Genomic DNA, 25,577 nt, shown 5'->3' with positions numbered 1-25,577 from the left:
AGAAGCATTCGAGTATCAATATCGAGAGCTTGCAAACTGTCTGTGCAATGGCCTTACATTCCATTCCATCGGTATGCAATGTACGCAGGAGGGGCACGACACCCTTTCAGCCACTCGAATCATGATTTTCCAGCATCCCTCGTATATTTCGTACGTTGTACGAATTGTATTGTAGGGCGCGTTTATCATTTTTTATTTCGTTCGGAGTTATGTTTTTTATGGTATGAAGGCCCAACAAGTTAGGGTAAATTTGCCCTCTTTATTAAGGCATTACGTACCAATGAAAGTTAATTTTCTTTCATACTAGATACTCTTCTTTTCCATATCCCTTTCGTACTCACATTAACCGTTCGTTCGTGTCATTAGCGTCTCATATGGCTACATCTGCTTTTGTATCTGTGTACGAATTAATCATTACATCGTTTCAACGTAATTTATCTCGTGAAATGGGAGAAAAATCTTGTATCCCGTATGCGCCAATAAATTGCCGTTAATTGATGAATGTAACGAATGAAGGTTAAGATCGACTTGTATTGTCCTAAAACTTTTTTAATCATCAAAGTATGCCGACGTTTGTAAATAAATCTTCTTACGGCTTCATAAGATTTGTACAAACAATATTTCAATTCGCCATCAATAATACATAGGCTAATATTAATCAATGTTATTAACTCACGACCTTCGCTCGAGACAAAGAAAGTTTGCGTTGATTAGGAATTACTAAACTCCTACTGCCTACTTTCGATCGATTGTGGGGTGGGGGCGGGGGTAGAGAAATAGCCTGATCGTATCAAAAAATTAAACAACCAATATTTATCCAGCATGGCATTTACTTATTGTAATATCTTTTGGAATAAAATATCGGAGCAGCTTGATAAGTATCTACGGAATTGTTGACTTCCACTTAGCACCCTTTCTTGCTTGCGTATCATAATTCTCGTATCAACTCAACGGCTAATATTTAACAAGAAAGTGCTTCTTTTTAATGCAACGCAAGATCCTCTCCTATTCTGTGCAATTCACCGAAGGATGAAACGTTATTGCAAGTGAAAAACAGATGAAAATTAAAAAATAGCGATAACGGGTAGTTATCGTCAATAAATATTAATCCAGCGAGGTGTTGATGAGAGTAAGGTGGCGTCGATTTAGCACCCTCTCGCGCTTGCATATCATCATTCTCGTATCGACTCAATAGCTAATTATCCAATGCAAATACCAAGGATCCGCAAGGAAATTCTGCACAATGTACCCAGATCTTGAGGTATTATGGTCGAGAGTCCAATATCGTTAGCGCTTAGGTTGCTGAGCTCCGGGCACCCTTTTCAAGGTTGACCGAATTCGTTAATCAAGGGAGCCTCGTCTTGTCTCGCTTTCTACTCCCCTCCCCCTCCCCACCCATCCACCCCCACCAACTCGCGCTTGCCAAAATCCTTTCTCATACTTGCTCTCTCGCATATTTGTTCTCCCTTTTGAAACATAGATTTATCTATCTTTGCGTAATTTGAAATATGGGTGGAGAGATACATTTCATCTGGACAAAATTTACAGTTCATTTTGCAGATTATTAACGCATTGCGATTAAGCGCTACTTTTCAACTTTTCAATAACTTTGTAAGGTAGTGTACAGTGATGCACATAGTGGGGTTGGAAGGTGAAACCTAAACTTGTATTTCAAAGTGGTGATATAATCTAACGTTTATTTAACGTAAGTCACTTTCTACAAAGAAAATTTACCTTCCCCGAGAATATAAATAAGAAAGTAGGTAGTTATTATCTGCAGGACTTCAAACACGCGAACTTACAAATTTTCATTATGGGGGCAAACATCGGAATTACCAATAAACTTTGCCTATTTGAAAATTGTGACTAAGTACACGTCATTTCTAACAATGTATCCTTCCAACTCTAACAATTTATCTCCCTCTAGTTTCCCACCCTTTCTCCATTGACTTTCTCGTTCTCACTCCCCTCCCGTACGCTAGTCACTTGCAAAAGTCGTCGGAGCGATCCCCTCCGTTCGGGTCCGGATGAGTGATGCAGAAACTATGGGTTTGCGCGACGTTGAAAAATACATCGAGAGCGCACGAGCAAGTGAGCCAAGGTTCGAATAGTTAGAATCGAGATTCTCCGAGAGGGTGGTTATACAGTCAGAGTGAACGAGGGACACAGAGAGAGAGAGAGAGAGAGAGAGAGAGAGAGAGAGAGAGAGAGATCCCTTGCAACCCCGTGGGCGTGGTACCCTATCTCAAGAGTCGGCGACTGATATCTTCAAGTCTTTCTCCGTCCATCGTTCTCTTCTTTCCCTCAGGATATATAGATCCTTTACTCTCTTTCTTCTCTATTTTCCAAGACCCCACCCCTAACGCTCCCATGAAAAGCTCTCTATCTTCGTCCTTGAAAGGTAGTGGCTGCGGATTTTGCAATCGGTGCGTGTCGACTGGTGGCTTCTTTTCTTTATCTTCCGTCCCCTCCTTTTTTTGTTTGTTTTTTTTTCTCATTTTTGTTTATCTTCGCTCTTTCTCTAATACCCAGTAGACTAGTGGCGCACCTAGTAATGTCTCGTCCTTTGGAATTTCATTCCAAAACACCAACTTGGGAATTATCGAGTATTCGCACATGGTAAACTTCCTATTTTCTTTATGGATTTCTACGAAATCCCGATTCATTTCATCCTCGTTTCCCTCTCAGTTCTCGTATAATCATCCTTTCCCTTTTATTTATAAGAATTACAAATCGTCAGCGAGGGGTTGGCTGCACGCTGCATTGAGCCATAATTATTAAAAAGAAAGTTAGATACCCGCGTAAAAAGAACGAGGGGCTTGAAAAAATTGGCAAAAAGATCAGCAGTCAGCTGCCGAGGTATACAGAATCGATATTGTATGTTCTTCCGGATGAGGCGAATGGCGAGCGAACGTCAGAGGTAAAAATTGCTGCCCAGCAGACGTGTCCTCGTCACCGTATCACAGTCAGGCGAACTGTCGTACGTAAAGCCGCAGAAACGTAAAAATCAAATGCAGCATGTCAAGATACAGACTATCAAGTATAATTGAATTACAGTTATCGGGGAGCGTGTTTAGAACGAAGAGTCCTTGAGTCGTGACAGAAAGGTTTGAAAAGTATATCGTACACACGCTTCCATCGCCTCCACCTCCACGGCACGGATTTCCCTCGTGCACATGTGCGAGTACGCATAGTCTGCTCCAGTCATTTCGATTACTGACAAATAAGAGGCGTAACAATAGCTACAGTGCCACCACCATTGCTGTCGTGTGCATCCGTGTCATCGTCGTTGTTGCAGCGCATGTTAACTTGGCGAGCCTTGAAGCTACAGACTGTCACAATTCGCATACGCGCGCGCACGCGACCACACACACGCACGCACGCTTATACATAGAGATATGTCTTGTAGCCTCTTTAGTTCGCCCTCCTCTCTGGCTTAGTGGTTTTTGTCCTTCATTCGCGTCACCAGTTTCCGTTGTATTGGACCTGAACATCCAATCGTCTGCCTTCGTCGTTCATTATCCGACTCTTCTCTGTTCTCCGTATAATCATTTGCTGGCGTGTCTTCCTGCACTTTCGAGCTCCACTAGTCTTTACAAAAATTTTGATCAGCGTGCCAAGATCCTGATTTTCTCCCCCCGCCCCCCACCCGCCCTTTCGCAAAGAGATTTGCATAGAGTGCTATTAGCAAAGGTAGTGGTATTCATGCGATTGGTGTTAATGCAATGTCTTTGCAATTCTCCAGAGTTTATGAAACATTGTTATTATTTTTGAATAATTAAGTATGGGAGAATTTTGTAAGTTAGAGGATTAATTCAAGTCCTTGCTTTTGCGAATGTGTCATAAATAATTTTACTAACATAAGGAATTGCCGCTATTGCAAATATTACATTGGAACAAGGAGGTTCGAAGAACATTCGAAAAATAGTCTAAAAATAGTCTAAAAATAGTCAAAAAATAGTCGAAAAATAGTCGAAAAATAGTCGAAAAATAATGGAAAAATAAATGAAAAAATTTCGTTCTTTCGTTCTTTTTTAAATGTAAATTCTTTAAAATACAACTGTCCATTGACATTTATTTTCGAGACATATTATCGAATTAATAGATTTTGCTTCTCAAATAGCATTAACTATTTCTTTTATATAAAATTTCTAATGGACGGTACTTTATAAACTGTTTATGCATGCCCATTATCTCATCTATTTATAAACATTCTGAATTCATTATTTTGAACGTCAACAAAGATAAATTACAGTAGTCAGTGGCGCGCGCGCGTTCTCTCTCTCTCTCTCTCTCACACGCACACATACACACACACACACACACACACACACACACACACACACACACACACACACAGCATCGGACTCGCAATTTTTCAGCATTACCTTGTTTATCTAATATCCACCTATCTGGAGAGCAACAACGCGCCCTGGAGTTCACGAAAATCCGTCTCCGCTGTTCTCTTCCTCATTATTCGTCTCTTGTTCAACCAAACCATGCTCCCCCCCACCCCGGCCCACCCGCCCCGCGTGCGCTCCTTTCCCCGTTCGCGCTAATTCAGTTTCGCGCGTCCGTACGGCCCTTGCAGCATCCCCGACGAATCTTCTCTCTCGCAGGATGGATTTACACTTGACATTCGTCCTCGGAAATTATCATTCATAATGGCTCGTTAGGGCAAAATTATTGGATTAGTTGCTGAGCGAGCGGCAACGTCGCTGGGATTCATGAGAGAGCATGACAGAGGAGCCTGTGGCTTAATGCCATGCATACGCTCGAAACTTGCCCCGGCAAGTTTCTATGTAGATGGAGATGGCCCATGTTGGCTGCCGACTGTGGTGGCGAGGGTGGGTTGCTCTCTCCTAGCTATTTTAGCAAAGGACCTCCCACCTTCGATCTTCTCTTCGGCTTCTTCTTCTTCTTCTTCTTCTGCCTCATCTTCTTCTACGGGCTGCGCCTTTTGAGTCGCTGCTTCGGCAAACGGGTTTCGCGGCTCTCAAAGTTAGATTGTTAATTTACCGGCCGCTGGATTAAAAGTACACGAAGCGCCACTGGTCGCGGATATTGCTCGCTTCCAGGGATCCTTACTAATAGTCGTTTCTGAGGCTTTTTATCGCTCTTAGAGACTCATGTTAATAGGCGTGTTCGACATTTTAGAAAGATAAAAGGAGATGGGACGGCTTTCAATTAAGCGGCAACCTCCTTTGTGAAAAATCTGATGTGTAATGAGGCCACTTTTGCCACCGCTTTTTTTTCGGCGGAGATTGTTAATTCTCTTACGCGTTAGGAACAAAGCTTTTAAAGGGGGTGAAGATAGCCAGTTAAGTGTAGCTGATTTCCAAGGAAATTTTGTTCGATAGTTTTTAAATTAATATCCTTTGGTGAAGAAATTGAGGCACTTCCTTCAGGAAATCGAAAAAAGAGTTTTTTGACGGAACTGAAGAAAATTGAAATTCTTGCACTTATCGCTGTGTGCATTTAATTTTAAAGTAGATTATTCATGATATCAGAAAATTGCATTTCAGCTTATGTTTTATAATACGAGACTTGTTGTATGCGCGAACCTGAGCTCATAAAATCGGTTGTTTCCGGTGAATAATAAATGATAAATGCATGCTATGAGATGGGTAATTAGCGAATATAATGGGGCAAACCAAAGAAAGCAAATTATTTTAAGGGTAGTCATTGGAGACTGCATATATTCTTTCTCTCTCTATTTCTTGCTGTAATTTTTTTTTTTCCTTTTTTTTTTTTTTTTTTTTTTTTTTATTTTTTTATTTTTTTCTTTCTCTCTCGTTATATCACTCGAACTCACGAGTTCGAAACTTTATGCATGAGTTTCATTAGCAGTTCATAAATAAGAACTCGCGTTATACGAAGATTAACTTTGAACTTAATTATTTTAACACGTACGTATTATTAAACTTTATGAAATATAGTTAAACTTAGGTCGAACTTAATTATTAAATATACCTAATCTATTTCTTACATACTTCTTAGTATTTATCTCCATTATAAAACGAATCCCTCCAATCATGATGCTATTGTAGCTTTGTAAAGGATTCATGACGTAGAGACGTAACACTGCAGTGATTTTGGCACCAAACAATCAAAATTAATAAGCGGCATTTAAAAATTAAAGTCAATAATAACTAGCCAATAATGCATCGTAAAATAATGGAAGTACCATTATTCATAACAGTGTAGCAGTGGTTAATGTGCAATCGTTTAGGCTTCAAATTATTCTGGCCAATGTATTCATCAAATTCGATTGGGATGCATCAATTAATAGCATGAAAATATTGTGCTTGTCCATGCACACGAAACACAAATAACAAATCGAGGCGACGGACGCTCGGACAACTTGTGCAAGACAGTGCAAATATAGTATCGTAGGAGGATTTTATACTATACGAGTCAGCGCTGCACAGCATAAATTATTCTAAATTTGTACAATAAATTAATCTGTCCCGCGTTCTTTATCTTTAATTTTTGCGTGCTCTCACAGGGGCATTTCCTAAACGTTCCCGAACAATACAAACACTCGCTACTAATACAACATAGTCTGACACATATCTGTCCAACAAGCTTGATAAGCTTATCGATTCGCTCAATTGTATATTACGACGATTGGACACCATCATGCAGCATCATATATACCTATAGAGTGTCAACAATAAAGTTAGGTTAGAATGAAATCGTCACGGATGTCGTGTGTTTACATGAATATTATTCACTACTCACCGCACTTATTTCTTTCCATTTTTTTTTTATTTCATTCTTTTTTTTTCTCTTTTTTCTTTTATTATTATTATTCGCCTCGTTTTATCTTTGGTCTTAATTCTCCTTTTCCGGTTGTCCTGTAATAATAATTTTCAACCGAAATGATTTCACTTCGTTGAACGGCGGAAAGGTAACGGGGCGAGAGGCAGGACGAGAGGTTATTTAGTTTTACATTCAGATTATCATAATTGTGAACGCGCTCGCTCCCATGATTGTGCAAGTCAATGTCTTCGATTGTTTTTCTTTTGTAATAAAATGAAAGGGAGAATTTAACGCTCTTTTTATAAATTTTTCCTTAGCTTTTCGTTACCTGTGTACGGATTTATAACAAAGTTATAGATGAATGAGTCTCCATGAAGAATGTAGAATGTAGATCGCGAGGGGGTGGCCTATTTTTCTTGCCCCCTCTCTTTCTTTCTTTCATTCATACTTTCTCTCTTTCCTTACTTTACTTTTTGTTTTCGGATTATCTCTAGTGATCTCACGGTAACTTTCTTGCGTGAAATGTTGCGAAGCAACATGATAAGGTGAAATTTATGAAAAGAAATTCGAGTAGGAGAAAAATGGATCTTTCAGTGTTTAACGAGTAGACTTTTTTTTTCTTCACGATGAATTTTGCTGTCGATGAAAGTGATTAATCGTATTGATGATTATACTCGTGGAAGGAATAGTCACTTGAAAACCTTACTTTACGAGAAGAAAAAAATTGTTTCTTAGTTTAGTTTATGAAATGTCGTGATTTTTTTCATGTCGTTTTCAATCACTAAATTATGAATAACGTATTGTAAAATATCAAATTCCTTTCTAATAATTGAACGAAAATATCATGCTCATTGATTTTGAATTAGCCACCGCGATAGAGACTTTTTTAATAATCGGATAAAGACCAAATTACTCTACATTTTCATTCGTACATTAAAAATTAATGTATAATTTTACGGCCTTATTGTAATGCTTTTTTAATGTAGTTTTATGGAGAATACTATTAACATTTATAAAAATTTATGAATCTTTTCATCCGAATTTTGTTAAACTGTTTAATAAAGGAGCCCTAGATTTTAAAAGTCGAGTATCCGATACTGTAAAATTCTTCTAAAACTGTTCTTCTCTATAAGAAATCTCTTAACTGTCGCGCACAAAAGTAGTCAATAAATTTCTGATTGACCACAAAAAAGTCAATGCACGTAAAAACTCGTCATTCTATTAGAATGCAAATTTTGCTTCGAACCTCATATTATCCTAGAAAACAAAATATGGAAAAACGGTGTTTTTAAAATATATTCGCGTCGTTCGTATGATATACGATGTAAAATCATTACAAACACCCCTTCGTAACAAGTACCTCATCATTTATTGTATTAACTTCATTCTAACGCCTACATATACACCAAGCGCATGTATAGTTTTACAAAGAACAATGGCCAAGGGGAGAAGGGGGAATAGAATTCACCCATTATAGTAAAAGATGTATTAAAAAGGTATTTCAGGGTTGCGTCGATGTCAATTCATTATTAAGATATTAACAGATTCGACGCGTTGCTGAAGAAAAAAAAAAAATAAAATTCATCGAAACACCTTAATGAACGCGCTTGCAAGCCGATTGCACAATTTATTCATGAAAGCTCGCTTTATACACACTTCATCACAAAGACGAGCATTCAGATTTGGCTATATAATGCATTCTCTGCTCTGATATATTTTGCTCTTCTTCCTTTATTTAATACATTTTTTTTGTCTCTTTTCTTTTTCATGTGTATGAATATGTTTAGGTAGATATAGAGTGTAGGGTGTTTGCTTTTTAAAATGACGGTGGGGATGTGCATAGCTCGTTATGCGATTTATGCCATCGGTTCGACACTTTTTCCGGAATTTACAGCTATTTGGTAGCCTTAGACGACACACCGTGAGATGGGAAATATCGATATTCAATATGGGCTTACATTCTTTTCCTTGAAGAGTTGTGTGCGCGCGTGTGCATGCGTGTGCCCACGAGGGCTCCGAGTCAACGAAAGTAAATTAGATTTTTCAGGTGGTTCTCGGTTTTCGAATATATTATAAAAAAAATTCTCTTCCGAATCCTCTTTCCTAACCTTTTTCGCGACATGGCCGTAATTTTTTTTACTCTCTCTCTCTCTCTCTCTCTCTCTCTCTCTCTCTCTTTCTCTCTACTTTCGAATGTCGAATCCTAAGAATTTAAAAAAATTTGAAAGTTAATCATTTAGAATGGAATTTCAAGTGAGACATCATATTCCGAAACATGGTATTATAATATATTTACTTCGAGTAAACATAATATAATGAGGCAGATTTTTTAAAATAAAACTCGTAATTTCTTTGCCACTATATTTATATATTTATATATATATATGTATTTAAATATAAATTCTCTTATTTATTTTAATTGTAAATTACGTCTATTAAAGTACTACAAATTTTTGATAATACAGTAGGATGTTATTATTGTAACTTTTGATGAATTCACAAGCTCTTAACGTAAATTCCATAAGGGAATATATTTTTTTCTTCCATGCATTTACACGTATTATGAGATACAGAGAAAAATAATGGATTTAATATTAATATTAATAGTACTCTGCAAACAATTTCTCACGCATGATTTATGACTATGTTGCTAGACATCTCATTCGTTTAGAATTTTTCATTAGGAGTTTTAAAACAATATTGTCTGAATATTAAAACTAAAGTCTTTGTCGTAATATTAAGTATATAAATCGTAAGAAAAAGAGAAATCGTAATATAATTATTATTCTTGGTTATACAAGTTCCTTTACTTCTGTAAGTTTTATTCGAAAATTCTTAATTGCAAAATACTGCGAATCGTTAAAGTTATAAATTGCTTTGGATATTTATTCACAGTTTATGGGCTGAGAGAAACAAGTAGAGTGCGGTGAAAAAAAAAATCCATGAAAGGCACTTCCCTTTTCGCGTTGCAGATTGAATCAAAGTAGCGGAACATTCGCTCGATGTATTAGAAACGCGTAAAGTAATACGATACATTGGACGAGAATGTCGCGATTTTCCCGTCTCTGTAGGCATTCGAAATCTGCATTCGTAGTGCATGGAACTTAAAAGATCCTTCGCGAGTCGTGACAGACGAATTAATATTAATCGAGAAATAATCGAAACCGCAGCGGCTAAAAAGCGTCAAAGGGCCGATGTAGTGTTTGCACGATGATGTACTTCACATACGTGCAGAGACGCGTCGCTACTCGCATCTTTTCATTTGCGTTGCACTTGATTCGACGTTTTATGCGAGCCTTTGAGGGATTGGTGGTGAGGGGGTGATTGGGGGGGGTCAATGCTATCCCGCCCTAAATAAAATAAATGAAATATCGACTTTCCGCGCGGTCACTATATCGCGCCAATAATGGACAATCGCGCGGCGGAAGCTCCTCGATTTTTGGCTAGACGTAGGTTACGAAAAGGAGGGAAATTGGATTTTCTTTTCTTCTGTCTCCGCTCTCTTTGCGGCTACTCAAGGTGTATTAATTTTATAGATATTAGCATGTTTGTCGTGTCAAAGTTACGTATCGACAACTTTTGCAAATGCTTTTACCACTTGAAATCAATAATTACGAATAATGTCGAGTGAAATGCCAATAGCAGAGGATTGTTTTACAAAATAACTAATGTATCTTTGATGGCATTATTTATTAATTTAGGTAATTAAAGCATTACGTTTGTATGGGAATTTCAATTTTTTTAATGTGGAAGATTGTGTGAAATTTTTGCTCTATATTTGTGTATTTTTGTATTTCAATATAAATACAAATAGTTGCATCTAAAATGCAATAAGACGAGCCTGAATCTATTGATGGTGATAATAATTATTAAAGAAATAACTATTTTATATTCTATTTACAACCGTGTCACATCATAAAAAAATATTTGATTATCGTAGCTTCGTTCTTTTGAAGTAATAAAATAATTTCCTTTTTCTTATGACTCGAATTTATCCAGTAATTTTACAATAATTTTGTGCAACATAATTCTTATAAAGAAATTCTACTTCAACAAAAAATCATCTCTTTATCTATTTCAAAAGAACGTAGCACGATGGTTTATAGAATGCAATGTAAACAAACGTATAAAAATATAAACTGTTAAAGAAATTGAGCAGAACATTGTGAGAATGAGTGAAGTAGAGCAGAGAGAGAAGAGTGAATAGAGCAGAGTGTTAAGATTTCATATTGAAACGTATTTGGTAATTATGGTGTAATAATATTCGTAAGTAAATAATTAATGTGGATAATTGTTGATGGAGAAATACCGGGCCTACTGCCGGGTAGAATAATCAAATGCATTTTTAGAATGGAATTCAAACTAATGTGAGCCTCTAGGCCAGAGTGAGAAAAGTCAGCAGCCGGTGATAAAGGGAGAGAGCATTTGCGCGTTGTTTTATCGAGGAATGGTTAATACAGACGGTACGCGGATGCCGGAAGTGACGTTGGTAGGAGCGCACAACTATAAGGAAGTTATTTAGGTCGCGGTTATGGAAGTACTCGACGCCCGGGTGAAACTTTGCTACGATGGCGACGACGACGACGAGGACGACGACGATGACTACTACTACTACTACTACCGCTCGTCTCTCTCTCTCTCTCTCTCTCTCTCTCTCTCTCATCCCTTGGCACGAGCGTACAAGTGCCGCCCAGACCTTTTTCCTATTCCATTCCATTCCACTGTCGGCTCCATTCCTTTTGATTATTTGTTTGCCATCTTCTACTCGCGACTATGTTTCGTTCGCCCGCTTATAGTAGTCTCATCCCGTTCGTTCCCGTTTGTCGGGTGATTTTTCTTACCACGGAATTGATATTGAAATTGTTATTTACATGTACGACGCCGACGCTTTTCTTCCTCTTCTCCTCCTTTTTCTATTTTATTTCATTTTTAACAAAATTTCCGATCTTTCAATTTACACTAATGGACGCGCAGAATTTTATCAACTCTGAACTTTTGGGGCCAGATCTTTGAGAGGCATTACTGGTATTATTCATCGATTTGCTCATTCATTTTTACTAAACTATCTCACTCTTAACCATTTTCACGAAAATTTACTTATCTCCTCGGCTACGGCAATTTTCTACCTAGACTAAAGTAAATTTTATTCTTTCGTCGACGAATTACCATCAAAGTTAAGCATTCTCGAAGAATAAGTACGTTTAGTCTTCTTGAACAATCTAACATAAATACTGTTAAGATTACGCTAAAACAGAACCTAAATTTATGTATTGGAACAAAGTTTCGACTTACACATACCGTGGTTATGAAGTTTTCTTACAAAACTCCTTCTTTCTCGTGTATTTATACCCGACAAGACTGTTATTGAAGCAAAAAATCGCTGACTAAGATAAACGCTGCTATTTTCAAAGTACGAAATCTCAACTTATTACGATATCGAGGAGAACTTTGGATTAACAAATAAAAAGAAACTTTTTTCCTCGCGTGCCTGCGAAAATAAGAGCCCCTTTATACACTTTGCACACTCATACATATCTCTCGGCAGATATTCTTACTTTTATTTATACATACGCACGCATATATATATATATTATTTATCCGAGGTACATGCAAGTAATTTAGTATATTTTCAAATTACTTCCTGCGTGCTATCCATCTTCGCACCTGTCCGTCCGACGATTCATCACATTGCGAGTGAGTCAAGTGGGGGAGGTAGACGAAAGGATGATATTTTTTTGCCCTTTTCTTTGTTTCTTCTTTCTTGGTGCATAGTCTGCGTATTCTTTTCTTATTCGTTGACAATTGTTTCACTATTTGTTTGTTGTTGTTTGTTTTGTTTTGATTTGCTTTTTTTTCCTCTGTCGTTTTCTCTTCCTTCCTAAGAAAACTGCTTTTTTGCTCATTTCTAATTTCTCCGCTTAATACACATTGGTTCGGTCTTTTAGTATTTGTGTATTATACAGTTTTTTTGGTAATGGTAGGCGGCTACTATCTGCCGAAACAGCTCCACGCCAGAATATTTTCGTTTAAAAATGTAAATGATTGCTTATAGCTTTTAGTATAGTGAAGTGTATTTTTACTGTAAATCTTTTAAGATTGAACGACAGCTTGTGAGCTTTAATTACAGCAATGCTCACTGCATTGTAATAAAGTACTTTTTTTTTTTTTTTTTTTTTTTTTTTTTTTTTTTATCGAAACGCATTAATCATAAAATCGGGGGCTCTTGTTATAACGAGAAAACATCGAATTTTCGAAAGCCGACATACGTATCCTCGTACCTTCGCGTAAATCGCGTAGAGTTAAACAGCCTTAGTAAATATCTAGAAAGTAATGTGGGTAAATGTAGTAGTGAAGCCTTAAACTGGATAATGGATATAGACGCGTCTAGAGAGGCTGGGCTTTCTTTAAGCTTAGCAGAAAAGAAGGTCATTTAAACAAAAGGAGCAATTGATGTAAAATGCTAGCAGAAATGGTGCATGTATTGTAATATCGGAAGGCGTGTACAACGGTTAGCGTAAGTCCCGAGCACGACGCCGACCGCCTGCAGTAACATAAAAAGGGGTTCGTGCGGTACCGATTTACCTTACGTCTGTACATTCTCCCCCTGACCAGAGAATTGGAAGAGACCGAGAGCGTGAGAGCGTCAGAGTGAGTGAGAGACAGAGAGAGAGAGAGAGAGAGAGAGAGAGAGAGAGAGTGTGAGAGTGAGAGTGAACGAGCGAGTGATATATATATATATATATATATATATATATACGGAGCGTCAGTTAATCCCCTTATTTCGAACAGAAGTTCGGCTCGGGTGACGATGCCTTTTTACACGGGAGGAATGTCAGAGCCGAGCTCTTGCACAACACCTCCTCGTCATTTACACACGTGCTGCAAATAGCGCCAAATACTGACTCACCGCGCGCTACATCTCTCCCTAACATTATTCTTTTTACTGGTCTCTCCTTATCCTCGTTTTAAAGGCCCCATACCGATTACCAACCCAACCCGGCTACGTCTCAACCTTCCAGGCGCCGTCCTCCTTTGCAAAGGAAGCGGTAATTTGGGAGGAACGTGCTTCTTTCAGCACAGTCGAGCTCTCAGACTACAACGAGTGATTCGGTATTTTTCTGTCTGCGTCAAACCAAGGACATGCATTGGGACGTCGATCGTGATTGGCCCGATTCAAGTGACGCGGAAGTAAGAAGTGACCGAACGCTCGGCGACACCGCCGAATGTAACGCGCGTCGAGGGCATTTTGCAAAAAAATCATCGTAAATTGTGATAGTGAGACATTTATAGAAGGGGGATGGACGATGTTGTATACAAATAAAACTTTCTACTGTCCTATTCCGTTATATTATAGTGGGAAATGTTGGATATATCGGGTCATGAAGGAGATCGAGGTAGCTTGCGAATACTACGAACTAAAAAGCTCGTATTTCAAGCTTTTTTGTATTCATAGACGTATCCGGGCTATGTTATTTACAGAAACGTATTCCTTTTTATTTTTCGTATTCGGATAGATGCTCTTAAGCAAGAATGCCTCGTTATGTCCTTGTAAGCGTAAAATAGGAGTCGCGCATCCTTTTTAAATTGGGGCGTCCAAGGACGTCCTTTTTAGCTGGCATTAATGAGTTATGATCCGCTTTTCGTTAGCTGAATCGCGCTTTAATGCTTTTATTATATGATGTTGGAATTACGATATTGCGATAATATTATTGGTGATATATGCAGCTTTAAATAGTCCTGTATATCGTCCAACCAACGACTCGTTAATCGACATTTCTGAACAAAAAGATCATTTAAAAAAGAGAGATAAAGTGAAACAACATGCGCATATCTTTGATAAGTCATGTCGATGTGTTTATTTAAATCATTCTAACAAATCGTTCATGTAGAAAAATATGAGGGGGGGGGGAGAATTCGTTGCAGATATGTGAATGTAATATTACAACTGGGCAGATATTTATTTAAAAATGTTATCAAGCCGAATTGAATTTGTCATCGAGTATTGGCATCGCACTTGATCGCAAAATGAGAGCGAGTAATATTCGCGGTTAAGGGCAAAAAAGTCCAGCCCTTACATTGCACTGCCGACTAACCCATTTAGTTTTCCTCTCGCCATTTAATCTTCATATTGCCGACAAAAAGAAAACTATGCTATACTCAGGTTTCCAAAAATTTCCACCCTTCCGATGATATTTGTTCCTTCGTCGTCTCACCATCCAACATCCATTTCCATCGTAACTTTTCCGAAACTTTATACCTGCGTATCTTTTCAACCTTCGTCCTTCCTGTGTTTTCTCTCTCTCTCTCTCTCTCTCTCTCTCTCTCTCGCTCTCCCTTTCTCTCTATCTCTCTGTGCCTCATCATCCCCACTTCGTCTAGTCCCTATCATCAAAGACAAGAGCAACTGCAGCTTTCTCCTAGTGCAGCTTAACGAGTAGATGGAGCGCCGCCGTCGCCGCAGAAAGATCTATATAGATCTGGTTCGCTCGGAAAACCGCTGGAATACGATAAATTGTTGGAGTTTACAAGCTCTCCTACCGAGTATAGTTCGCGCCCCGATGGATTTCATTCCATTTCTCTCCTTCTCTCTTTTACTCGATGTAGTTTTCTCCTTCTCTCTTTATTAAAGGAGCATTCTCTTCTCACTCGCCCCTTAGACATCTTATCAAAAGGAATATATAAGGGAATTACTTTGAGACGGAGTTGGAGGGGTGGCAGTGCATAAATGCGGAAATGGATTGCTTTATATTGTTTAAAGTCGTTTTAATGTATTAAGATACTTTTTTAACCAGTGAATTGTTTTATTTTTATTCTTTTCCCTTTTTTTCCACTCCCACTGGGTTATCAAGGCTTTTATTGCGTGCAATTCGGATTCTCGTTGTGAATTATAGAAAATGTAGAAAATAATTTCACCGCCATGTCTTAACTAAGGTTGCGCAGCGATAAAATGAAAGTAATGCGCCTTGATTATGAGATTTCAAGCAGTTAATTCAATTTTGTTTTTATGTTTCAGGTGAGTCGAGGGCCGCGATTGATCTACCTAATTACCGGCTGTATTTGTAAGTGTTTAATATTTCTGTAAGACGCGAGTCCGAGTATCTTACGCCGCTGATTATTACATGTTACATAAAATTCCTCGAAATGGAAGATATTAACCAGAGGCGTGTTATGGCATCTCTATGACATTACCATACGAATGTGCAATATATTTGTTGGAATTTCTAATTTATTCGAAATGGTATCACTCTACTTATAGAGTCCATGGGCTTGCATCGTAAATTTGGTTATTGAATAACAGTATATTTTCGAATGATCTCGGATGAAACTCGAGATGAAAGTATGCTCAGAGGAAAGCAAACGCGTATGCAAAGTTTCACTCAACTTCATTGCGGGAAGATTAAAACTTCATTAAATAACTTTCCACCTTAAATAAGGCATTTCGTATAGAAATCAGTATTTTGGAATTTACACGATTGGAAGGTATATAAAGCATCGCCTAAATAATATCATAATAGAGTGATGCTAATATACACCATAACTTTATCGGCGCACTACTACTGGTTATGTAATTGTGTAATTTGAGTAGAATGTCGAAACTAGTTTCCTAACTATCAAATTAGCGTCTCCACTTTCTAATATTTCAATTTTTCTTGCGACGCTGACTTTGCTGTGAAAAGTTAAAATCAATCGTTCTTGTATGTTAGTCGCGATAATGGGGAGGAAGTATTAGCATTTGCGTAAGGAAAGTATTGTGGCATTGATGTATCCGAGAAAAACTATGAGAAAAAGTCGGCATCGTAAGATGAAAAGGGCGGAAAAGAGCGGAATTGTCCATTCGATCTATAATTCTTCCACGTATTATTACAAATTGTCAGCAATAAGTTCCACATGGAGTATTCCAAAGAGTAAAGAGTAAGAGACAAATATTAAAGAGAAAAAGAGACAGATAGAGAGAGAGAGAGAGAGAGAGAGAGAGAGAAAGAGAGAGAAAAGGAACGAAGGATGATGGGAGGGGTAGGGAGGGAAAGGATGGAAACTATTTCACATTTAAAATTTTGCCGCTCGCGAGTAAAGTGGATCAAGAGTCCCGGCAAACGCAAGAGATCAAGAAGCTCAAAGAGGAGGTGGAGCGTAAGGAGAAATAGATGGAGGTAGGCTCCGACTTTGGTGGTGAGGGGATCGGGCGAGCGGGGCGATGGGGGGGGTGGTGGAGGTGAGACCGTGGGAGCATCATATCGCTATAAATATTTCCCGGCTGCGTTCGCATTTTCAACAACCCTATATTCCAGCGCCGTCGCCGCATTCTGTAATCCGCCCTGCCATTTGTCATATCGAGCCGTTGCTCCTCCAATTTATCCCGTTGCGCGCACCGCGACGATCGACTCTTAGCGCCTCTAGTCGCAGGTGCTAACGCGCGGCGTTTTATTAGATTTACTCGTTCGATTAAATCCTCGAGGTGTACCTCTTCCCCAAGACCGCGACTCACCCACCCACCGCCGTTCCCACTTATTTCCGCGTCCCGTTGTTGCTCGCTACGCTACGGAGATGGTTTAGTTGTTTGCGGCTACGGGGCCAACGATAAATCAGCTTTATTGCCGAGGGATGACTTTTCTTTTTCTTTCCACTCATTTCTCCTCTCTCCTCTCTGTCGCACACACGCACAAACAAACCAACCAACAAACAAACACAAACAAACACAAACGTGCAGTCTACTTCTCTACTTTTCTACTTCATATGGTCGGTCCCTTGGCTTGTTGCGCGTTGGTCGTCGGCTCGATCGATTACGCGCGTACAAAAAGTATGCTTTTGACAATAATAATGGATTTATGTTGCGTAAAGTTTAACTCGTTTTTCCGATGGCTGATTTATTTTGACATAGCGTATAAAGAGAAGCGCGCCGTATTTTGTATCATTTTCCTTGTTACGGCTGATTTAAAAATATATTCTTTAGAATTGTATTTATGTACGTTATATTGTCGGCCAATGTGCAAATAATTTGCGATAGTTTATGGCAATTCCTCCCATTGGTTGTTTAAAAAGCTTCATTCCTATTTTCGGATAATTCTACTTAATTAGGTCATTGGCCCATAGTTAGTGCCCACGCGCTCGGATTAATGGTTCGAGTTAATTTTTCAGTGGGAATTATTTTAAACGTTATCAAAAGTTTTCGAAATTATTATGATAATGTTATCGCTCATTCGGAATTTCCTCGGTTATAAGATTATATGCACTTTCCTACGAAATTCGATTTAGTAAATTCTCGGCAATATACTTCTGGTGAAGTAAATTTCAGCGTAGGAAGCATTCATATCTGATTAATTTCACGACATTTTGAATAAAAGTCAGTGTAATCATGGTGATTTTGAAAAATTTTGACGACAGCTACGAGACAGGAGTAAAAACACGAGTCGCTATTCACTAAAATCTACTTGATCCTGATTTGATTCAAACCGCTTTTTGAACTTTAATCTTTTCATAAGGTAGTTCTATTCATATCTCAACGTCTTTTGTACTCGGAATTTATTCCGAAAACTAAAATCCTTCAAGATATTGTGCAGTAGCAGCACTTTCTTCCCGTTACGCTTCTAATGTTACTGATAGCAAATTACTGTCAGCACCCATATTTGTAAAGCAAGAAATATCACCATTTACCAAACATACCCCATTCAAATTAAGTACCCTGGCATTAAAGTCAGCACTCTAACATTAGATCGTTCACATGTTGAATACTTTATGCGCAATAGCTTTCTAATTACATATTTTATCAACCTTATCCCATCGTCATCTCGCACGATAATATTAATACAAATAAAAGTCGAATCTCTTGTCATAAGTCACACACAGTCCATTCTCCCAGCGTCTCCCCATCGCCTTCAACCCGTCCCGCCCGTTCACCGACTATTATTAACATTAACGTTTACGAACATTCTCAATCGGGCTATTGTTTGGCAGCAAACTGTTATATAAATAATAATAACAATAATAACAACAACAACAATAATAATAATAAAAACTTTTTCTATCAACATAATTGCTAAGAGAGAGAGAGAGAGAGAGAGAGAGAGAGAGATCTAAATTCAAACGCAACAAAGATATGAAATATTTTAGAAAAAATTTAAATCGGCAATTAATATTGCTTCAAACATTACGTACCGTGTAATGTCAAAGTGATGATAATAACAATACCATTTACATTCTGTCGATACTTCAACTTTGGAAATTCCAATTCCCATGAAGAAAATCACATTATCAATTAAAGAATTACCTCGACAAGTTATAATATAGGAGAGTACCGTGTGTCAACGATCCTTCCATATATTATCAATTAAGCAAATCTAGTACTCCTTCATTTCAAGCTATTTAATGTTCCTATTAAATTTATATCAATAAGTTTAGCATCCAGATAATTTAATAATATTACCTGCTAAATTACGCCCGGCTTCTCAAATGCCTCAATAATGAATAATTATTGTGATAATTAAGGAATGACGCTCGACGAAAAAGAAAAATTGATCGAACCCTTTCATAAAAATTCTATTGACTTTGAAAGTCATTAAGTTGACAAAAATTATTATACACAATAGCTATCGACTTGCCATAATTTTTCTCACTCAACGTTTGACCGACATTTCTCTCCCATTAAAGCACTGATGAATCGATGCTCGGTGGCTTCGCTTGTTTCAGCCAACGATTTATATCTCCTAATAACCAAGAAATCTTCATTTGAAGCAAATGTCTACCACGCACATAACTCTCAATACTACTCGTCCTAGCAAAGAAATTCCTTTCCGTACGTGTAAACACTAAAGTCCTGCCCCGTTTTCATCACTCCACCGTCAGTTCAAGCCCCTTCCATTATAGCCAACCTATTGCCATCAATTCCGACCAAAGTACCCGACGCTGAATGCCGAACCATCCGAGTAACCGCTCCCGACAAGCTGCCCGCCATTCGCGCTAAATGGCCTTGCGTGACACAAAACCGAGAGGAGCAAAAAAAAAAACAAACAAAAAAAAAAAAAAGAGGCACCGAATGTCCCGTGTCCTTTATCGTCGCAGGCCGAAATCTCGCGCCTCGCTCAAAGGGGCTGGCTGGACGACAAAAGGGCCGTCGGAGGGCTGCGCGAATGCCCGTGATACGGGATGCTCGGCGAGACGCATTTTATCGTCACGGACGATCGACTCCTTCGTACAATGTCGGATGGGAAGCGGGATGGAGGGGGGCGGGGAGGGGAGGGAGCGGGAAAGCGGGCCAGGGTGACAAAGGAGAAACGAGAGACGGAAGCGGATAAACCGGGCGCATGCCGGAAACGGCCGAGATGAATTGGACGACGGGTCTCGGGCGGAGGAGGATTTCATCCAATTGGGAGGACAGCCGCGTTGACTAATCCACGATGTTTCGAGCCCTGAGCTTTCAATGGGTTGCGTATCCCAGCGCAGTGCCCATTGTTGTAACCAAGACGTGTCGAACGGTCGCTCGTATTAATCGACTTCGAGTTAATCCCTAGAAGCGAGCGTCTAACGCCTCGGCTGACCTCATCTTCATCTCAGATGTTCACACTGAGATTTTTCGCCACCTCCACCAGATTTTCCTTTCCTCGGCTTGACGTTGCGCGGCCAATACTTTTGTGATTTAATCGACCTAATGGAATAGATTCGCGTATCAAGCGAATTTGTCGTAGTCTTACGATTCTTATTAAATTACCCGGCACTCTATATTTTATTAGACTAGATCATCGGAAGGGAAGCGTAGGTTTATTGTAGAGTATATTGAATTTTGATGGTGGAATCGTCAATTCGAGGATATCAATTGCAATTTGATTTCGAGTTCACAGCTTTTTTACATACCCAATGGGTCTTGTGTGCGCTTTTAATAAATCTTATCTTCTTAATTATTTATCTGTGAAATGAAAGAGGCGGCTACCTCTAGCGATTATACATTGCAAAAAGTGTCAGCACATCGATAAGTCTGCCTACGATGTCCGCGCTTAAATCATTCTCTCGTCTCTCTCTCTCTCTCTCTCTCTCTCTCTCTCTTTATCCTTCTTTCTTATTTTTTTGTTCCCCCTCTTCTTATAACATTGGAGTCGCTAGACGAGAAGGACGGACGAGCACGGGAGTAACTCCTCGATAAAAAGCCGGCAATTTGTTAAATGATGAAAAATCTAGTAATCATTTGTGTCCGGGGCTGCGCGCGAAAAGATGACGAAGCGAGGCAGGCCAATGCGGGGAGCATCGCTCGGCTTCCCTCGGCATCTGGCGCGAAACAGTTATCGCGTCTCAGCCACTTAATTCCTTATCTACTAATGCCGTTCGGAGCATAATGATCTCCATCGGCCACCGAAGGAGAGGCCTGCTCCGTTCCAATAACGGTACGCGAGCCGCCGTTGCCAAGCGCTACTACGGCCACGAACTTTCTCCGCAGCGCAACCGGAGCCTCGACGACGCTACGCTCACTCGCCAACCTTCTCGCATTAATGAATGCCGCGGATCGAGTCGCATTTATAATCACGTATTTATAACCGCGATGGGAGCTCCCCCGCTCGCATTAGCGGTCGTATCGATAATCACGTTCATTCGAACTGACGCGTTGACGGCAACGAGTGCCTCCGAGATTGGTTTTGTGGAGATGGAGGATGGATGATGGCGATGGCGATGGTGATGGCGATGGTGATGGCGATGGTGATGGCGATATCGCGATGGTGATGGAGATGGAAATGGGAGAGGGAGGTTCGCTAGCTTCGTCGTTTTCTCATTCGGTGCATTGTTTTTTCTTTTTTGTTGTTTGCTTTGTTTTTGCGCGCACGCGCATCCAGAGGGATCCAGAGGGATGTATAATGGAATTTAATCGAGTCGCGCGGCGTTGAGTGCCGCTGCCGTTCGCCGTTGGGAATTTAATCAGCTTCGATTTTGATAGCATTTACAAACAATGCGGGCTTTGTGGCAGCCTGAAATCGTCACGCGAGGTGAGAAACGCCGTGGATTGTAGTATATTTTAAGGGGTTTTATGCGGCCGTGTGGGATTTTTTTTTTCGCCTCGGCAAGCTTTTACGAAGGGACTGATGGAACCCACAGACTCACTCATGACTTGTGTTTTAGTTATTTAGAATGTTTGCTTTCCTTATAAGTTATTTGTGTCAGAGGATAAAATGTAGCTTGGAGCTTAATAAAAAATGCGACTCTTGGGAGGAGACTCTTTTTTTTTTTTTATATTATCGCAATAATTTTGTAGCGCCAAAATTGTTTATAATCCTTTGAATAGTTTTGCAGTTGTTTGCAATATCGTTACTCGATGTTTGCAATATTAAAACTAATTTTCATCTTTCGGTCCCGCAACTTTATATTATAATACTCAAATTATAAATAGTTCCGGACTGTGATGAAAATTGAAAATTAAAAAAGTATGGAAAGCGCAGATTGGCATTAAATTTTTAGCCATAAATAAATCATGAAAGTTACGCAATCAATGTCAAGCTCTTAGGGTAACTTTGTATAATTGTTGCAAAAACCTCATTTTTTTCACTGCCAAAACGTAAGTTGTCGTGCGACTCGTATTAGATTTGCAATTAATTATTGCTGCTGTTATTGCATTGTTTGTTTTTCTTGTAATTCCAAGTGCGAATGTTAAAAATAGTTATTACATTTTTAAAAAATCTCCTTGAGGAAATATCCTTCGCAATGTTGAGTACATTGTAAATGAAAAAGATACGCGCATACGTGTGTAGTGTATGCTGGCAAATAGATAGATAGATAGATCTTTTGGTAATGCTTAAGTATTCGGCAAACATTTTGATCATTTTAATTTGCGAATTAATGTTTGATCTTTTATTTAATATTGCAAAGCTGCTGAATCGCTTGAGTTTTTTTTCTGAGAAAATTTATGCCTACGTGCTGTAGCTGTGAGCGACTTAGTCTACATTTTCACCCGTGAGAACCGTTTAACACGTACGTTCATACAGCAGGTTATAAATTTCGATCCATTAGAATATTGAAATGGTTGGAAAAAATTCATCGGCTGGAAGCGATCGTTCGTTTTCTGGACCGATAATTTCTTGGACTTTTTTTCTATTTGATCAATAAGGTTTCTTTACCTAAATATTTTAAGTAACTCGTGTTTCATTTATTATCGATATGTCGGCTTTATGTCTCCGTCTAATAATCGAAATTATTTAATTAATCAATGATAATTTCTGTTAAATGTTGTGAATTGTTGTTGTGAACGACGATTGCAATGTTAATTATTATCCATGTGTATACCAAGTCTTTATCAAAAATACTGATAAAATACAGATAAAATATCGTGTTTTTGAAACTGTAGTTTAATGATATCGATAATTTTATATTGCTTTTGCGATGAAAAAATGTTGACGTATCGCGAGTTGCATCTGTAAAATGAATCTACCGAATTTTACAAGCACCTGCGCGTTTACATGTTCATGCGTTTCACCGACATTGTGAAAATACCCGTATAAATATTTTCAATTTTGATAAGTAAACAGTAAAGCCTGTCCGACAAAAAGGGGCGATTCGACGAGGTGGCATTAAATAAACAACGAAGAGACCTAATGCAATATTAAATTGAACGTGTATTTGAAAAATTAAGTTAATTAAAGTCCTATGCTTTATTTTATTAGCTTACACACAAAGTCGTAAATGGGCACGCACATGCATACGTGAGCTCGTCTACACTTAATTACTTATGGATATATGCGTCATAATCATTTTGTTACTTTGAGTTTTGCTCCTGTTTTTATAAATTGCTTAATAGCATAATCACCTTTTTATAAAGTTAATGTGCTCTTAATATAATTAATCATAAAGGTTCATATCTCGATGTCCCGGGCAGAATATTTATGAAAAATTGAGTAATGAGTTGTTCTATGATGTACGCAAACCACTATGTAAAATTTCATAATTTCTGATACTATTTATGTTAAATTAAATGAAACAAAAAATTATTAGAAAATTTTACGACAATGAGGTTGTTACGTTATTTGATGAACAATAACAATATAATTAATTAAAAACAATATAATTAAGATTAGAAGATGAAAATTGTTGATATCGATGAGAGTAAAAGTGTGACATATAGAATGAGAATGAAAGTAATTATAATGATTTTCCGACATAGATAGTTCGGATTAGCATTTATTCGGGCAATAACGATTTATTCTGACCATTTATTAAAAGAATAGACTTACCGCTATGCAATAAATGACCTAAGAAACATAAACGTTTAACATAATAATACAGGGACAGTTTGTGGTACACACAGCATTACCATAATATTGATTTAGATAGTAATTATTAATAGACTCCATATTGGTGGTTTTTATAGGGACATATGAAAATCTTTCCGTAGGAAAAATATTTCATGAGCTGGTGCAGGGGTTGGAGAGTTTCATTGCAGGAAGCGCCTTTCTAGGTCAGTTGAATTTTTTAAAAAACACAGCTCTGCTGCGTGTAATATAATGAATGAGGGGAGGGGTATATGATAATAAAAGGTATAATATGGCTTGAATTTCGTAAACATAACTTTAGAATTGCTTAGGACATGCTTTATGAAGATAAATTTTTTAACTAAATGTTAGTAGCACACTGTTTTTAATCTTTTTACTAACTTAATGCTTGGTTAATCATTTAAATTAAAAGAGAAAAAAAAGGCTAAACAATTTTTCTCTTTTGCAAAACATAATTAAGCCTGTTAAAGTAATATAGAAAATTTGATGAAAGTGTGCCTTTATTATTAGGATGGAAAAAATATAGTCATTAAAGATAATGATAAATAGAGTAATAAAAGACATTATTGGTGGCGAAGTGGGGTGGGGTGAGAGGGGTGGAATACAATTTAGGTGGACATTAAATATGAGGTTAATTTTTATTACATAAAATTTCATCATAAACGTATGGTTTTATTATATAAATGTATATAAATTCGTTAAACAGTGTAATATTCAGTAAATTTCGGTTCAATTAATTAATTCCTTGAGTTGATAAAGGTTGAAAGAAATATTTAACATTCGAATAAGGATCATTTTGTTAAATCACGCAAAAAAGCAATTGTTTCTTAACAATAGAGCTATGCCAAATGTCAATATAATTCATATAGGATATTATTATATATTTTATTAAGATTATTATAAATCGTATTTATTTCTGTAGGCGGACAATTACAAGGAGTAAAACGTGCAAGTGGGAAACTATAATTTTGTATTCACAATCCTTCCATATAATAGACTTTGTAGGAGATATTTGTTTTGCATTATATTGGGTGGAAGTGTTCTTAATTCTTAAAAGGACCAAATAAGTAAAATATCGTTATGAAGTTTTGTAAGTTTATGCAAAATAGAGGTGAAGCAACGAGCGCGAGTAATACAAATTGAATTTTGAAATTAATCGTTATTCCATTTGTGTGCGTGTGCGTGTGCGTGTGCGTGTGCGTGTGCGTGTGCGTGCGCGTGCGCGTGTGCGTGTGCGTGTGTGCGTGTGTGTGTGTGCGCATTTAAAAAAAAATCGTGTTTACTTATAATGCAGTAGGATTTTTTAAAAATCAAAACCTATTCATTCGCGATAATTTAATGCAACTCGCTTGGACTGAAGCTTAATTGAAATCCGATAAGAGAATATCGATAATACGAATATGAGGCAAAGTCCCAAATGCTCGCACACCGTGGCGTTTACAATATTCCCAGGCTTTCAATGTACACGAATGCAGTGAATTATCATGGGCGAGCGGTGCATGACCATCGGAATAATGATTGGCATTAAAAAGCGATCGGTCGGCATTCGCGCGTCGGTTTCCAACTTTTTCGCCA

Source organism: Ceratosolen solmsi, unplaced genomic scaffold, assembly GCF_000503995.2.
Source record: "Ceratosolen solmsi marchali unplaced genomic scaffold, CerSol_1.0 scaffold45, whole genome shotgun sequence".
Taxonomy (NCBI): domain Eukaryota; kingdom Metazoa; phylum Arthropoda; class Insecta; order Hymenoptera; family Agaonidae; genus Ceratosolen; species Ceratosolen solmsi.
Note: the sequence above shows the minus strand (reverse complement) of the source record.